We start from the raw sequence: 17,252 nt of genomic DNA on the forward strand, positions 1-17,252 counted from the left end.
GAGGCTAACCTCAGATGGTGTTTCACCAAGGATGCACAGGGTGCAGACCTGTCCAGGACGGTCCTTGGCTGCCAGAACAGCAGTCCAGTGAACACGAGGAGGCCCAGGGAACCTGAAGCCACCATCTCCCCGCATCTAATCTTCCGCCCTGCGAACACAAGACTCAAAAGGCACAAGTTGAGCAAATCTGGGTCCCGCAGGGATAGGAACACGAGGACTGAGCATAGAAACCATGGCATAAATCCGCCCCAGGAAATCTGACAGGGGGGCAAAGTCCACAGGCCAGCCAAAGAGGCTCCAGCAACCCAGGACCCTTTGCCCATGGAGGCCACCGGCTTCGCCCCTGCGGCAGCACCACCCGACCCAGTAGTAAACAGCACAGGACCCCGAGCTGCCGCGGTCGTAGGCGGTGGCAGGGCTGACTCCTCCCCAGCCACAGGCTCAGGCAATGCCTGGGAACCTGAGGCAGGGCAAGGCGGAGCCAGCTCGGCACGGCCCACCTCCAGCACAGGGCGGAACCGAGGCGCAGGTCGAGGCAGGGGCCACAGAGCCGCGGCACTGTCCCACTCCGCTGCCAGGGGGCGACCCGGGCTCGCAGGAGGGGAAACCTGCAGCATGGGACCGGCAGAACCCGGCCTGGCGTCCGCACCACTCTCAGCACCTGTCACCATGCCCCACAAACCTGGCGTGGGGGGGGAAGCACTCGGAATCGCCCTTAACAGCAGTTCTTCAGGGGCGAAAGGTCCAAAAAACGGCGCCGGCCGCTGGAACAGTGTGTGCATGCGTGGCCGCCGGCATGGAGCCTGGGCCCGTCCCATCCCCCACCACGGGGCAGGGTACGGCCCAGCCGCAGCAGGGACATGGGACCATGCCTGATGCATCCCCCAGGGCTGGCGCCGCCCCCCTTTCAGGCAGCCCCCCATCGGTCTGCGCCGGGAGGGCACACGAAGGAGGCGACCCCACCCCAGCGTACGCCACCGGGGCACTGGCTGAGGCAGTATTACGCCTTCCAGTTCCGCGGCACCCCCGACGGCCTGCTGCCCAGGATCCAACCCCGCCTCAGCCCTACGCCTCCGGGGCACCGGCCAAGGCGGGGTTACGCCCACCAGTTCCGTGGCGCCCCCGTTCAACCCGCTGGGGGCCCCGGCAATCCCGGGGGAGCCGACCTCGGGACCTGAGACACAGCTGCCCCGCGGCTCCGCATCGCCGGGGGAGAGGGAGAGCCCCGCCCCGCTCCCACAGCCGGAGTCGGAGTCAGAACCAGACCTCTCAGCCAGGGCAGAGGAAGCAGCTCTAGACCTGGCAGAAGAGGACGCGCAGCTGTTCAGAGCGATCACACTGATGCCAGATTAGCAGCAACTGAGCCAGGTGAGGGTCGTAAGCCACCACCATAGAGTGGATCAGCCAATTGCCTAATGCATCCCAAGCCGGCTTCAAAAAAACTGCCTCAACCACAGGGGAAAAACCCTTCAGCTCTTCCATAAGTATACAATTGCTGAAAGTCAGCATCCGAAGCATCAATCCGTGCCCAATCACAAACAGCACGCAACACACCCACAGCCAGGCCCTCCGTAGCAGAGAACCCAAAAGCAGCCATAGCTACAGGCCAGACAGAGAATGCCTCACAATGTCAACTTCAACACACATTGGGGTCACCTGTGTGTTGCTGCTGGAGATGAGTAGGTGACACAGACACAGCTCGGGGTGTGGTGAAAGGAAGAAAAGGTTTATTTCTTCTTCCAGGATTTATAGGTTTCTGACCATGGCCAGGGATTGTATGGTCAGGATAGCACTTTCCCAATTGTACTGGCCATGAGAGATGTCCATCACAAGACGTGTAACAGAAGGAATGCATACATATCTATGTTTATAGTTACTGTCCTGGGAAAGTTCTTTAGAAAACTGTCAGCAAGCTCAGAAGTGGAGTTTTCAGGGTGACACCTGTGTGCTGTCTTTTTATGTGTAACAGAAGGAATGCATACATATCTATGTTTATAGTTACTGTCCTGGGAAAGTTCTTTAGAAAACTGTCAGCAAGCTCAGAAGTGGAGTTTTCAGGGTGACACCTGTGTGCTGTCTTTTTACATGCAGCCATTCTAGTAGCTGCTCCCAGTCCTCTGTAATTTGTTGCTCTTTTATGGGACTTAGTTCTGCTAACACATCAACTGCATTGTTCCACTCCCCTGCTGGGTTTCCATCTGTCTGGTGAGAGGCTACCCACCCACAGCGAAACTCCCTTGGCTTGCAAATATTTAAAGTTTCTTGCCACTTTTCCTTTTGCCATACAGGAATTCTATTAACTTCCCAATCATATTGTTGCCAAAAGGGGAGCCACTCAGTACACCGTTTGAACACAGCATAGGAGTCGGTGTAGACATAGACAAAAGAGGTATTCCGTACCTCACACTGGAAAACACTCCAAACAGTTACCAGTTCACCCTTAGCTCTGCCTTCTCCCTTAGTAATGACTTGTTCACCACAAGAAATGTGGAGGGTTACTGCCCTGTATCTCCACACCTTTCCCTCTCATTTGGCAGAGGCATCAGTGAACCAAGAGTTTGCTGATTGTTCAGGGGAGAAAGGAGGGGTTACTTTAATTACCAAGGCAGGTTTGTCATGGCTGTTATCTAAGCTCTGAGTTTCTTGTATTGCTAAATTTTTTACAGCTCCTTTTGTTACTGAGAATATGTTAGAGTAATGGTCAATCTGGGCATACCGCTTTCTCACTGAGGCCCTCTGGGCCACCCTATGGCGGTGGGGGGGGGGGGGTAGGTCCCGGTAGTGACTGTCTTAATTTTGAAAGGGCCTCTCAATACGATTGGTTGTTGTCATGCAATTTTTTTTCTAATTCAATGTGATCTAGACTGACTACAAACAATCCCTTTTCCCAGGTAGTGTACCTCTTTTCAGCATCTTTAAAGCCATGGGAATAAACACCAACAGGCCTTGTAGGGCCCTCTGGGTCCCATTACCATATGTGTACTGACAACCCTGAGGAGGCAAATCCCCATTTCCTTGGTAAGGATCTGTGGGATGAATAGGGCCCAGGGCTTGATGAGCTGTTGCATCAAAAATCAGCAATTGCAATGCTTCTTCCTGAGAAGGAGTCCAATCCCATTTCACCCCTTTCCTCAGCAATTTATAAAGGGGCCTTGCAATTATTGAAAAATCTGGGATGCGTTTTCTTCAAAACACTAATAATTCTAGCTTTTGGAAGATCTTTCCTGGATTCAGGCATTTTAATCTGATCTAAGGAGGTTAGGGAATCAGGTGGAATACTTGTCATACCTCCTTTCCACCAAATTCCCAAAAACTTCACTTCCTGAGAAGGTTTTTGGATTTTCTCTGGGGAAATTTGTAAATTGAGACTTTCTAAATGGGAGATTATTTTTTGTTGGGTATCTCCCACTGATAGTAAAAGGTCTTAAAATCTTAGAAAATTCAGGGACTTAGAAAGAAAGTTAGGTTTGGAAAGCCCTGGGAAAAGTAGGCCCTGTGAAATGTTAGGCCTTGTGCTTGCTAAAGATCAGGTCAAACTGCACCTGTGTAGTCAGTATATTATTATTGTTAGATGTGATTAGATAGAATTATTGTTTAAAGAACTTTTTATATATATAATTATTTTATATATGTAATTATTTTTAGATATATAATTATTGTTTAAAGAACATGAGGAACAATGTTAGGGGGCTGGGGGGGATCACGAGAAATCCATGCTTGGGTAAAAACAATGCATACAATAGAACAATGTACGTTTAATATGTAAGTCGTATAACGATAGAATATAAAACATGTTCAACTCAAAACCAGATCGGGTCAGATTTGGGTATGTGTATTCCTGACACCCAGAGCTCTTCAATAAAGCACCTTCATATAATCATCCTGTGATTACGTGTGTTCCTGAACGCTAACATTTTGGCAACCCAGATGGGACCTTGTGAGTGCTGCTGAGCGAACTCGCCACCTGATCATGCTCCAGCCAGCAGCAAGGGATTCTCGGGGAGCCCATCAGCCGCAACCGTCTCAGCTGCTCACAATGTCCTGGGAGAGAAAGGTAAGGTGCTTTACTTGGTTTGGGTGCCTGCCAGTTAGACGCAGCGAAAGCGTGGTTGGGCTAAATGAATTCCTCTTGGTATTGCCTAGGCGCCGTCCGTAAGACAACTGCGAAAACGTTGCAGGTTCGGCATTTGTGGTGTATTGTAGTTGCAACATGGAGAAGGGGTTTGGGCTGCTATACTCTTGGGTACTTGGGTACTTCTCCTTTGGGGTGCTTATTAGCACATTGGAAACAAGGTAACTTTGGGGAAGAATTACATAAGACTAAGTTAATTTCGACGAGACCTCCCACAGAAAAAGACCCCAGCAACCCTGTCTCATCTGTTGGTAGCCATAACCCCCTCTTCTCTCTCTCTTTACTTTGTTTTCTTTATCTCTCCCTCTCTCTCCCTCTCCTCTATCGCATAACCCTTGTTGTCACTAAAATAAAGGTACATTATTGTTGTTATGATTTAAACTGAAATCCCTTTGTGTCCTTTTTGCACTCTGAGATCAAACAAACCTCTCGCAACTCCCACTCACGTTAGCAAATCATGACATTTAAATTGGCGTCACAGACAAGATTTTGGACAGACAGAAGGGGCTGCAGGTTTGTTGTGCAATCGGTATTAGGGGAAAGAGGTTTTGCTCCAGCTGCACCTGGCCCGACACTCCCAAAAGAGTGAGCAGTGTCTAGAAAGCAAGGGGGGCAACTCGAATTTCCCACAAACTGCACACGCCGAGGTGAAAAGCACTCCACACTCACGTGAGGGCTCTGTCTGCAGAATTTCACAAAAGATCTCTTAGTGCAAAAGGGCAGGACTGTTTTGTTGTGTGTATGAATTTTGACTGCTTGGTGTAGCAAAGAAGCAACCAGAATTTTAAACTGAAGGAGTGCCTCCCAAGCAGATTTGGTCTTTTTACCCATACAGGGAAGCAAAAAGTTGTGTGTGTGTGTGTGTATAGTTTAAGTTTATACCTCCCTGTAGTGGTTTTTCCCTTTGTAAAAATGACTGAAAATGGCACTGCAGAAGTTAAAACTGCATTTTATGCATGTTATGCTCTGTTAGCAAAACACAATGCCAGACCTTCTCCGGGAGGGAAAAGTTGGTGCTTAATAATTGGTTTAATTTTGAAAATGTGATTGATAGAGTATGTTCTTTACAACATGAAACAAAATTTAAACTGGGCAAAAATAAACTGTACTCTGCTCAGTTTTGGGAGCTTGTCTTACAGCACCTATAGAAACTTGCTGTAAGTAAAGAAGTGAGGAAAAAACTACAATAGACTCCCTCCAAAACTTAGTTAAAATTTTGTAAAAACAATTAGATGAAGAAAGGAGTAAAATCAATCTGTTGCGAGCAGCCCTCCATGATAAAAATTCAAAAATGCTGACTTGCTAAAAGAAACAGAAGGGAGGGAAACCCCTCATTAATCAAATTTACCCTCAAAAAGAGCTAACTTGGATAAAATTGTGGGGAACACTGCTGTCCTAGTTTGAAACCTCTAATTAAAGCAGAATATAATTATATCAATGATAAAGATCTTGATCGGCACATAACCACTAAAAATAGAAAAAAAAAAAAAAGAAAAAAGAAAAAAAAAAAGAGAAGAAAAGGGAGTATGGGCGTCTCCCTCACGAGTCAGAGACAGAATACGTATTCCTAGTGTCTCACTGGAGGTGATCAAATTCGATTAAGAGAACGGGAAGCCAGTGGGTACTGGGGACATGGAGTCTTCTTAGCAGCAGGAGACAGACATAACCCATGGTCCCTAACTCAGCATGCAGCTTATTGACCAGATGGGCTTAACCCCTTGTAAACAGGGGACCCTATAGCTATAGTTGGTACCCCCAACCAACTACTGGAAAATATTCACAATGCTGCCTACTTGCAAATGATACACAAAAGAAAATTAATTGCTGGTTATGAATCACCAATGTTGTTACCTGTGAAAACTGAAATTATGACCCCTTTAATTCAAGGCCTTCCAGAATCGCTTAAACCTACAGCAATTTTTCTCAACAAAACCATAGCAGCTATAACACCTGTGGATAGACTAGATAGATTTCTTAGGAACCCGACTGATTGACCTGGTTCCACTGATCCTGGGTTTACTCCCTTCACCACCCCCTCTCAGATGACAGATTCACAATTGCGTTCTCCTGCTAGGTACCATAAAATTTGGACATGGAGCAAAGTTGCAAAAGAGCTAATTAATTACAGTAGAAATTATGGACCTGTAAAAATCTCAGAAGAAAACTCAGAGAAAGCAAAGGGTGTTAGATACATTGGTTCTCTTAACGAAAACCCAGAAAAGAGAAAACAAATCTCTAACCACCAGTATGGGTGGTCACTAGAGATAAAGGGTGTCCCAAGAAACGTAATGGATGGCTTATCACTTAAAAGTTGAGTAAAGTAGTCTCTAATTGGCACTGTCCCAAGTTCATTGTATTGAATGCCTCATTGTATAACCCAGCACACCTCCACAGGCTCTGGGCTGTCAGCCAAAGCAGTCTCCTTCTCAGCTTCTGGGAGTGGAACCCAAACAGCCTTAGAATCAGGGAAACTGGTAATTCTGCCTCTCATGGGTGAGCAGAGAGGCAGAGGTTAGTTGTATTTAAAATGCTCACTAGAAATAACAAAACTGGAGACATACTGATTATAGCAATAGTGGGTCCTAAACGTGCACCTATTCCTTCTGTAGTTAACACTAGAGCCCAAATTTCTGTGTTGACCAATACAGACTAGTACAGGATTTGAGAGCAATAAATAGAATAACTAAAGATATTTACCCAGTGGTAGCTAATCCTTGCACATTGTTAACATCCATAAAAGAGAAATATAGTTTACAGTAATAGCTTTAAAAGATGCCTTTCTCTGCATACCCCTTGATAAAGAAAGTAGGAAACTGTTTGCCTTTGAATGGGAAAGTCCAGAAAACGGGAAGAAAACTGTTGGGAAGGTAGAATTAGAAAGAAATTATAAATATGACTCTTTAGCCAGAAAGGCTAAGGAAGAAATACAAATGAAAGCACAGTTTGAATAATTCAAAGAAACCGGTCTGGTATGCCAGAATACATTATTTTCCCCAGTAAAACTAAGCTAAGACCCATCTTCCCAGCCTTATAAGGAAAGGTCTGAAGGACCCTGAGATAACTAAAAATATGCAAACGCAACGATTTCTATAGGTCGCACACAAATGTTACTGTATTAGTATACTTAGATTGGTTAGTAAAGGAATAGAATATTCAAATGTATAGATTATATAAGCAATTGTAAAGGAGAGCTCGCTCTCTTGTTTCTCGTCTCTCTTACTACATTCTCTTGCTGCTCTTTTTCCTGCTCTTTCCTGCTCTTCTTTTATCCTTTTTTCCCGACTCTCTCACTTCTGTTCTGTTACTCTCTTTCTTAGCAATCCTAAGTCTTGAACTCATGTATTCATATTTTACCCCCTTTTGTATTGTTCTCTCCGAGCCTGCTTTGCGCTTCATCCGTTAGCTCATAGCAGGCTCTCTCTCTCTCCCACGCCCTGAAATAAACTACTAACATCTAACTCAACTATAGAGGTCTCTGCCGTGTTTTGGACCGTCCACACCCCAAAAGCGTCTCTTACAGAAAACTCAGCTCACCTGAACACGACTCCCACAAGGATACAAGAACAGTCCAACACTATTTACAAGTGAGCTGGCAAAGGAGCTGGAGATTTGGACCTAGAATGGGCAAGTACCGAGAGAACAATACTTGCTGTTACAATATGTTCATGATACACTGACAACTACAGAAAAGAAAACAACCTGCATAAAGGTCACTGAAATTTTAAATCGGCTGGGAATGGGAGGATATAAGGTGTCTAAAGAAAAGGTACAAATTGCCCGACAAACTGTGATTTACCTGGGATGTGAAATCTCACAAGGGCAATGTAAGTTGGGTACTAATCGTATTCAAGCTATTTGTGCCATTCCAAAACCCCAGAACCTACATGAGCTAGAAGTTTTCCCTGAGATGACAGAGTGGTGCTGTGGATCATGGACTATGGACTAATTGCAAAACCCCTGTATGAAGCCCAGAAGACCCAGCCGTTTACCTGGAGCAAACCACAGAAGGAAGCCTTTCCCAAACTAAAGGAGGCATTGGCAAGTGCTCCGGCATTAAGACTGCCTGATTCATCCAAGGATTTTCACATGTTTGTGCATGAAAGACTACACCTAGCACTGGGAGTGCTGACCCAATGTTTGAGAAGCTGGAAAAGGCTGGTAGGCTGCTTTTCCAAACAACTTGACCACGTGAGTGCTGGATGGCCTTCATGCCTGCAGGCAGTTGCAGCCACTGATGCTGATACAAGAAGCTAGGAAACTCACGATGAGTAGACACATAAATGTCTACATGCCATACATGGTAACCATGGTTTTAGAACAAAAAGGGGGGCATTGGCTATCTGCAAGCAAAATGATAAAATTCCATGTAATCCTGACTGGGCAGGATGATGTCACACTAAAGACAACTAACCTTTTGAATCCAGCTTTGTTCCTAGGTACCACAGCTGAAGAAGGCCCATTAGAGCATGACTGTGTAGAAGTAATAGAGTACACCTATTCGTCAAGTGAAGACCTGAAAGACATCCCACTGGAGCAACCAGAATGGGAGCTATTTACAGATGGAAGCAGCTTCATGGAGAACAGGACCAGATATGCTGGATATGTGGTAACAACAGTCAGTACAATAGTGGAGGCAAAAGCATTATCACCAAATCCATCTGCCCAGAGGGCAGAACTGGTTACCTTAACCAGAGCACTAAAATTGAGTAAAGGGAAAAGGGTAAACATACGGACTGGCTCAAAGTATGCTTTTGGAGTACTGCATGTACACATAGCACTTACTGTCTTCTCAAGGCACACACATTAAATATCAAGATGCAGTCCTGCAATTAATAAAAGCAATACAAAAACCTGAACAAGTAGCAATTATATACTGTAAAGCACACCAATCAAGAAACTCCAAAATTTGTGAGGAAAATTGAAAACCAGACTGGACAGCTCAACAGATTGCTTGAGAAGTGCAAACAATAATGTCATTGATACCTTTAAAAGTTAATGTATCTCAATTCAATTTGCCTCCAAAACTGAAATATTCAGTAGAAAATGAGAAATTGGGACATTTGTTAAATGCACAAAAGAATTCAGAAGAGTGGTATGTAACTGCACAAATAGTGTTAACCTCCTTGATAATGAGAGAAGTTCTACAAAATAAACATACCAAATGTCATTGGGGTGCAGAGGCATTGGTAAAATTGCTAAAGCAAAAATTAATCTCAGTGCAGATGCTAACAATGGCAAAATCAACTCAGTGGCTAGACACAAGCACAGCTAGGAAAGATTAGGATGGGAATAGAATCAGAATGACACTTGGCAAGAACCCTCTAGTAGAGTGAAATTTGGGTGGGCCCTAGAGTCTTTGCTCGGTCCTATAGCAAACTATCAGAATAAAGAAATGTTGTACAAACTTACAGGTCAGGTAGATAAATTAGCAAGAGTAACCTGGGAAAGATTTAAAGAACTAAACGTACAATTACAATTTATTACTCCTGAAAGAGCATGGAGTGTGTGAGTTTTTTAAGAGACGGATTGATCATTGCTGCATCCACATCCCAAATGTGACTGCAGTTGTAGAATATGACATCAATCAGTTGCAACAAATAGAGCATAGAGCACAGGAAGAGCAAAAGGATTTGACTATAAATTGGTTAGGCAAAATCTTCAACGGGTTAGGGTGGAATGTGAGTTCATGGATTAAATCTATCATTGAGAGTGTGATAATCTTACTAATTGTATTCTTAGCAATTTGGTTAGTTTACAGCATCTTAAAGGGAGAAATACAGAAGAAAACGTCCTGGAACCAGAAAATAATAAAGTCACTGATGCGACATCCACACCCACCAACTTCTGGTTCTCCAGTTTGTGACAACATCCAGGACAACGTTTACATCAATCAAGGATTCAAAGAACACCAAGTATAAACTCAGAAAAAAAGGACTGTATCAAGTGAAAACATTTGCACTTATAGTGAAGTGAAAATGCTTTCAAAGGGGGGAAATGATAGTAAAAGGTCTTAAAATCTTAGAAAATTCAGGGACTTAGAAAGAAAGTTAGGTTTGGAAAGCCCTGGGAAAAGTAGGCCCTGTGAAATGTTAGGCCTTGTGCTTGCTAAAGATCAGGTCAGACTGCACCTGTGTAGTCAGTATATGATGAATGATACAACTGTTAGATGTGATTAGATATAATTATTGTTTAAAGAACATGAGGAACAATGTTAGGGGGCTGGGGGGGATCACGAGAAATCCATGCTTGGGTAAAAACAATGCATACAATAGAACAATGTAAGTTTAATAATTAATATGTAAGTTGTATAATGATAGAGTATAAAACATGTTCAATTCAAAACCAAATCGGGTCAGATTTGGGTATGTGTATTCCTGACACCCAGAGCTCTTCAATAAAGCACCTTCATATAATCATTCGTGATTATGTGTGTTCCTGAATGCTAACACCACTACTTCTTTCTCATCTCTTCCCATGAGGCTATCATCAATATATTGGTAAACAGCTACATTATCAGGTTTGGGTATCTTTTCTAATTCTTGGGCTAAAGCATGGTGAGCCAAAGTGGAGGAATGTTTGTAGCCTTGGGGAAGCCTAGTGAAAGTATATTGCTGTCCTTCCCACGTAAAGGCAAAACGGTCCATATCCTCTGGCTGTATAGATATCATAAAGAACATGTCTTTGACATCTATAGTTGCCATGATTAAGTGAGCTTTTTATTGAATTGATGCTATTAATTCAGCTAAATTTGGGACCACTGCTGTAAGAAGATCTGTGTTGGTATTTAAGCTGTGAAAATCTACTGTCAACCTCCACTTCCCATTGGGCTTTCGAACTGGCACACTGGAGAACTGAAAGGAGAATGGGTATTAATTATTACTCATTGGTCTCACAGGTAATGTATAACTGGCTTGATGCCTTTCTTGGCTCCAGAGGGAAGAGGGTATTGTTTTACATTGGTAATTTTGCTGAATGGTAGAAAGGGTATAGCTTGCAGCAGGTTAATATTAAGATGTAGTGTGCCAAAGGACCACAAACCACCCTTGGAATCTTTCCACTGCCTTCCAGCAATGACGTCCATCATTAATAAATTGTTTAGAATATTTCCAATTACCATTCTGATAAGCAATTAGTTCTCTTCCCCAGGGAGCATGACTTTTACTAAGGCCATATTCATAGATTCTGTGGTTCCTAAAGCATTTAGGACACAATATTGTTTTCTTGGTGGAACAATTCCACATTTTTGGGCATTTACATTAGTCAATTCAGAAATTTGGGCTCCAGTGTCAACTATAAAAGTAGTAAGTGCACGTTTAGGACCAGCTATTGCTGTAATTATTATCTCTCCAGTTTTGTTATTTCTAGTGAGCATTCTTAGATACAACCAACCTTCTCGTCTCTCTGCACACTCTTGAGAGGCAGAGTCACTAGTTTCCCTGATTCTGAGGCTGTTTGGGCTCCACTATCAGAAGCTGAGAAGGAGGATGCTTCAGCTCACTCTCCAAAACCTGTGGAGGAGATTGCTTTGGCCTACTGCCCAGAGTTGGTGGAGGGGGAGGTGTGCTAGATTTCACTGCAGGGGAATTCAATACAATTGTCTTGGGATAGCACCAATTAGAAACTATTTTACTCAACTTTTCAAGCGGTAAGCCATCCATTATATCTTTAGGAACCCCCTTCTTCATTCCTAGTGCCCACCAATACTGGCAATTAGAGCTCTGTTCTAGGTTTTCATTAAGCGAAGCAATGTATTTAACACCCTTTGCTTTCTTTGATTTGTCTTCTGGGATTTTTAAAGGCCCACATTTTCTACTGTAATTGATTAGCTCTTCTGCAAGTTCACTCCATGTCCAAACTTTATGATTACTAGTGGGAGAATACAATTGTGAATCTGGCAGCTGAGAGAGGGTGTTGAAGGGAGTAAGCCCAGGATCAGTGGAACCAGGTTGATCGCTCGGGTTCCCAAGAAATCTATCTAGTCTATCCACAGGGGTTATAGCTGTTATGGTTTTTTTGGAGGAGAATTGTTGTAGGTTTAAGTGATTCTGGAAGGCCTCAAATTAAAGGGGTCATAATTTCAGGCTTTACAGGTAATTGCATGGGTGATTTATAGCCAGTAGTTAAATTTTTTACTGTCGTGTATCATTTGCAAGCAGGCAGCTTTGTTAATGTTTTCCAGTAGTTGGTCGGGGGTACCAACTATAGCTATGAGGTCTCTCCTTTCCAAAGGGCTAAGCCCCCTTTCCCAGTAAGCTGTGTGCTGAGTTAGGGACCATGGGTTATGCCTTTCTCCTGTTGTTAAGAAGACCCCCATGTCCCCAGTACCCACTGGCTTCCTGTTCTGTCAATCGAATCTGATCTCCTCTGGTGAGAGACACTCACACACTTGAGGGAGACGCCCTGTTGAGGTTAGGTGTCCTTTTTGTTGTTGTTGTTGTTTTGTCCATCTGGCCTGCCCGGGGAATTTTTACCCATTATGTGCTGGGACAACCTAACTACCGGTACTTAGGGGTGCTCACAACGGACAAAGAGTGGCCGGGCCCAGGGAGGGGGGGAAGGGAGCAGGAAAGGAGGGTGGGGACAGTTTTTGGGCTGTCTTTCTTCGGCTTCGGGGAAGGACATTTGTGTGCTGGGTCGCGGAGCTGCTGCGGTGGGGAGAAGGGATTTTTCGCCATCACCCAGACGGAGTTGCTGCTTCTTCTCCTTCTCCCCTCTTTGTTGGTGGCCTCGCACCCCCTGCCCTGCCGGGACGTGTGGCAGCCACCACCGCGGAGCTGCTGATACACCTCAGCCACCGGCCCAGGATCTCAGCTCATCCCTGCTGTTTCCAGCCGACTGTTCCTCGGAGCCCTGCAGGAGCACCGGGACTGACTGCCTGAGGGGTTTGTGAAAACAAAACCTCTCCTCCATCCCATCTCAGCCGAGAAGGCTGTCCTGGGGTCCCTGGTTCTGAGTTCTTGTTATTGCTGTAGTTATTGTTTGTTTGTTTGCCTGGTTATGCTAGTAAAGAACTGTTATTCCTATCCCCAGATCTCTGCCTGAAAGCCCCTTGATTTCAAATTTATAGTAATTTGGAGGGAGGGGGTCTACATTCTTTCATCCCAAGGGAGGCTCCTGCTCTCCCTAGCAGACACCTGTCTTCTAGAACCAAGACAGATTTTGGCGCCCAACGTGGGGCCCTGAGAGAAAAGGGCATAAAAGGAATAATAGTTCTTAAATAACCTAACTTTTGTGTGCTGGATTTAGAAACCTTGTTAGGTAGAACCATGTTGTTGAGCTTACTCAGGTTCACGGGGCATGTGGTCACAGCTATATTTTTCCCATTTGATGTACCTTACTTAAATATGGGTCCTATAACTAAGGCTACTGTGGCTATTATCCAGCTTGTTTTGTGGATTGATAAAGTGAGGAATTCATGGATGTTTAACATCCTCTGGACGGCGGGCTTATGGATTCAGACCTGTCACACACTAACTGGATGGTTTTTGGGTTACTTTAATAATGGTACCTACTGGGAGAAAATGACAGCTGGGGAAATTTTCTCCCAACCTTTCACCCAGTTCCTTGGGCCTACCCCGCCAGTTTTCGAAGGGTTAAAATCTTCTCTGGATGCTAATGACATCATACAGTGGTTGGTGTTGCTGATAGGCCTGTTCTACTTAGCCTTCAGAGACAAAGGGAAAGAGACAGCGAGTGCTGCCCCAGAGCCTGGCACAGCTCCAGAGACAGGGGGTGCTGCTCCAGAGCCTGGCACAGCCCCAGAGACAGGGAGTGCTGCTCTAGAGCCTGCCCCTGCCCCACAGCCCACTTCAGCAATGAACCACCCAGAGTGGGTGGGGGTTCTGGTGAAGGAGATGCATGAGATGGGCCAGATGCTAAAGGAGTGCATTTCCTCAGCTGCTGAGAAACCCTCCCCCTGCCTTGAAGAGGGAGAGTCTGATGGTGCTGCAGTGGAACCCACAGACATTACAACTGTCCAGGTTCCAGCTGAACCACAAGGGCAGTCACAGCCAGCAGCTGTTGCCCCTGTGGAAATAAGAAAGTCTAAGATGAAATCACAGCACCCTGTTGATAAGGATAAGAAAGGAGGGCCCTCACAACCCACAGGGGAGCCAGAAGTTGAAATCATCACTGAGTCTCTGACATATGACAGTCTCCGTAAGTTACAAAAAAGACATTGTGAGGCGGGGGCTTGAGCCTTATACAACCTGGTTACTTCGGGTCTGGGACCTTATGGGTACAGGCGTGCAGCTGGATGGTGGTGAGGCAAGGAATGTGGGACCCTTGACCCAGGACTCAGGTGTGAATCAGATATTCGTCAGGGAGCAAGGGCCCCTTTCCCTCTGGGAGCGGCTTTTGATGAGTGTAAGAGAGAGGTTTGTCGACAGAGAGAGAATGGAAGAGCACTATCATAAAAGGGAATGGAAAACCATTGAGGAAGGGATCCAACAGCTGAGAGAAGTGGCTATATTAGAGGTCCTTTTTGGAAGGGGTGGACAGCATGATAATGACCCCCACAAAGTCAGGTGCACTGGGCAGATGTTGTGGAGCCTGGCAAATCTAGGGCCATGTGACTACACCACTTATATTGCAACGATTAATGCTGATAACAGCCGAGAGACAGTGGGTTCTGTCACCACCAGGCTTAGACATTTCGCCAGTATGGTCCATGGCCCACATCAGGCTAAGATTTCCACTGTGATTAAGGAACTCAAAGAGGAGATGAGGGAAATGAGGGAAGAGATGAGGAAGAGCAGTTCCCATATGGCAGCAGTGCGGGTCACAAGCCCAAAACTCCAAGCCCCATGTCCCCCAGCTAGAGAGAGAGGGTACACCTCACGAACTGAGCTGTGGTTCTTTCTACATGACCATGGGGAAGACATGGGAAAGTGGGATGGGAAACCCACTTCTGCCCTGGCAGCACGAGTGTGTCAACTCAGGCAGGGAACCAGTAACCAGAAAGGTTCCACTAAAGTGAAGGTAGCCTCAACCTCCTGTGACCAAACTGCCAGATATTACAGAAAAGAGGATGATCCCCTTGAAGGAACCTCTAGCATGTATGCCCAGGGAGGAGAGGATGACCAGTGCTAGAGGGGCCCTGCCTCTAGCCAGGAAGAGGCACAGGAAAACCGGGTCTTTTGGGCGGTGTGGATCCGATGGCCTGGCACATCAGAGCCACAAAAATATGAAGCTTTAGTTGATACTGGTGCACAGTGTACCCTAATGCCATCAGGACATGTGGGGGCAGAACCTGTTTCCATTGCTGGGGTGACGGGGGGATCGCAGCAGTTGACTCTGTTAGAAGCCAAGGTGAGCCTGACTGGGAAGGAGTGGCAGAAACATCCCATTGTGACTGGCCCAGAGGCCCCGTGTATTCTGGGCATGGACTTCCTTCGAAATGGCTATTACAAAGACCCAAAGGGACTCAGGTGGGCTTTTGGAATAGCTGCTGTGGAGGCAGAGGACATTAAGCAATTGAATACCTTGCCTGGACTATCAGAGAACCCATCTGCAGTAGGAATCCTGAAGGTGGAAGAACAGCGAGTACCAATTGCCACCTCGACAGTACACCACCGGCAGTATAGGACAAATCGAGATGCTGTGATCCCCATCCACAAGATGATCCGAGAGCTGGAGAGCCAAGGGGTGGTCAGCAAAACCCACTCACCCTTCAACAGCCCCATCTGGCCTGTGTGCAAGTCTGACAAAGAATGGAGATTGACTGTGGACTATCGTGCATTGAATGAAGTGACTCCACCTCTGAGCGCTGCTGTGCCGGACATGCTGGAGCTCCAGTATGAGCTGGAGTCCAAGGCAGCGAAGTGGTATGCCACTATTGACATTGCTAATGCATTTTTCTCCATTCCCCTGGCAGCAGAATGCAGGCCTCAGTTTGCCTTCATGTGGAGGGGAGTGCAGTACACCTGGAACCAACTGCCCCAGGGGTGGAAGCACAGCCATGGGCTGATCCAGGCTGCCCTGGAAAAGGGTGAGGCTCCAGAACATCTGCAGTACATTGATTACATCATTGTGTGGGGGAACACAGCAGTGGAAGTATTTGAGAAAGGGGAAAAGATCATCCAGATTCTGCTAGAAGCCGGCTTCGCCATCAAGAAGAACAAAGTCAAAGGACCTGCTCGAGAGATCCAGTTCCTGGGAGTAAAGTGGCAAGATGGACGGCGTCAGATTCCCACTGAGGTCATCAATAAGATCACTGCAATGTCTCCACCCGCCAGCAAGAAGGAAACGCAAGCTTTCCTAGGTGCCATAGGTTTTTGGAGGATGCACATTCCTGAGTACAGCCAGATCGTGAGCCCTCTCTACCTGGTTACCCGAAAAAAGAATGATTTCCACTGGGGCCCTGAACAGCAGCAAGCCTTTGCTCTGATCAAACAGGAGATTGCTCATGCAGTAGCTCTTGGCCCAGTCAGAACAGGACCAGACGTGAAGAACGTGCTCTACTCTGCAGCCAGGAACAATGGCTTGTCCTGGAGCCTTTGGCAGAAAGTGCCTGGGGAGACTCGAGGCCGACCACTGGGATTCTGGAGCCAAAGCTACAGAGGGTCCGAAGCCAACTACACTCCCACAGAGAAGGAAATTTTAGCTGCCTATGAAGGAGTTCAAGCTGCCTCAGAAGTGATTGGCACAGAAGCACAACTCCTCCTAGCACCCTGACTACCAGTGCTGGGATGGATGTTTAAAGGAAAGGTTCCTGCTACCCACCACACCACTGACGCTACATGGAGCAAATGGATCACCCTCATCACGCAGCATGCCCGTATTGGAAACCCAAATCACCCTGGGATTTTGGAGATAATTACAAACTGGCCAGAAGGTGAAAACTTTGGTCTCACTGATGAAGAGGAGCAGGAACAAGTGACGTGGGCTGAAGAAGCTCCACCATAAAACCAGCTGCCAGCAGAAGAATCACGCTACGCTCTGATCACTGATGGTTCCTGTCGCATCGTAGGGATGAACCGGAAGTGGAAAGCAGCCGTATGGAGCCCCACACGACAGGTCACAGAGGCCACTGAAGGAGAAGGTGGATCAAGCCAACTTGCTGAACTCAAAGCTGTTCAACTGGCCCTGGACATTGCTGAAAGAGAGAAGTGGCCAAAGC

Source organism: Pseudopodoces humilis, chromosome 1, assembly GCF_049639895.1.
Source record: "Pseudopodoces humilis isolate 2021_Gansu_Grassland_sample_001 chromosome 1, ASM4963989v1, whole genome shotgun sequence".
Lineage (NCBI taxonomy): Eukaryota > Metazoa > Chordata > Aves > Passeriformes > Paridae > Pseudopodoces > Pseudopodoces humilis.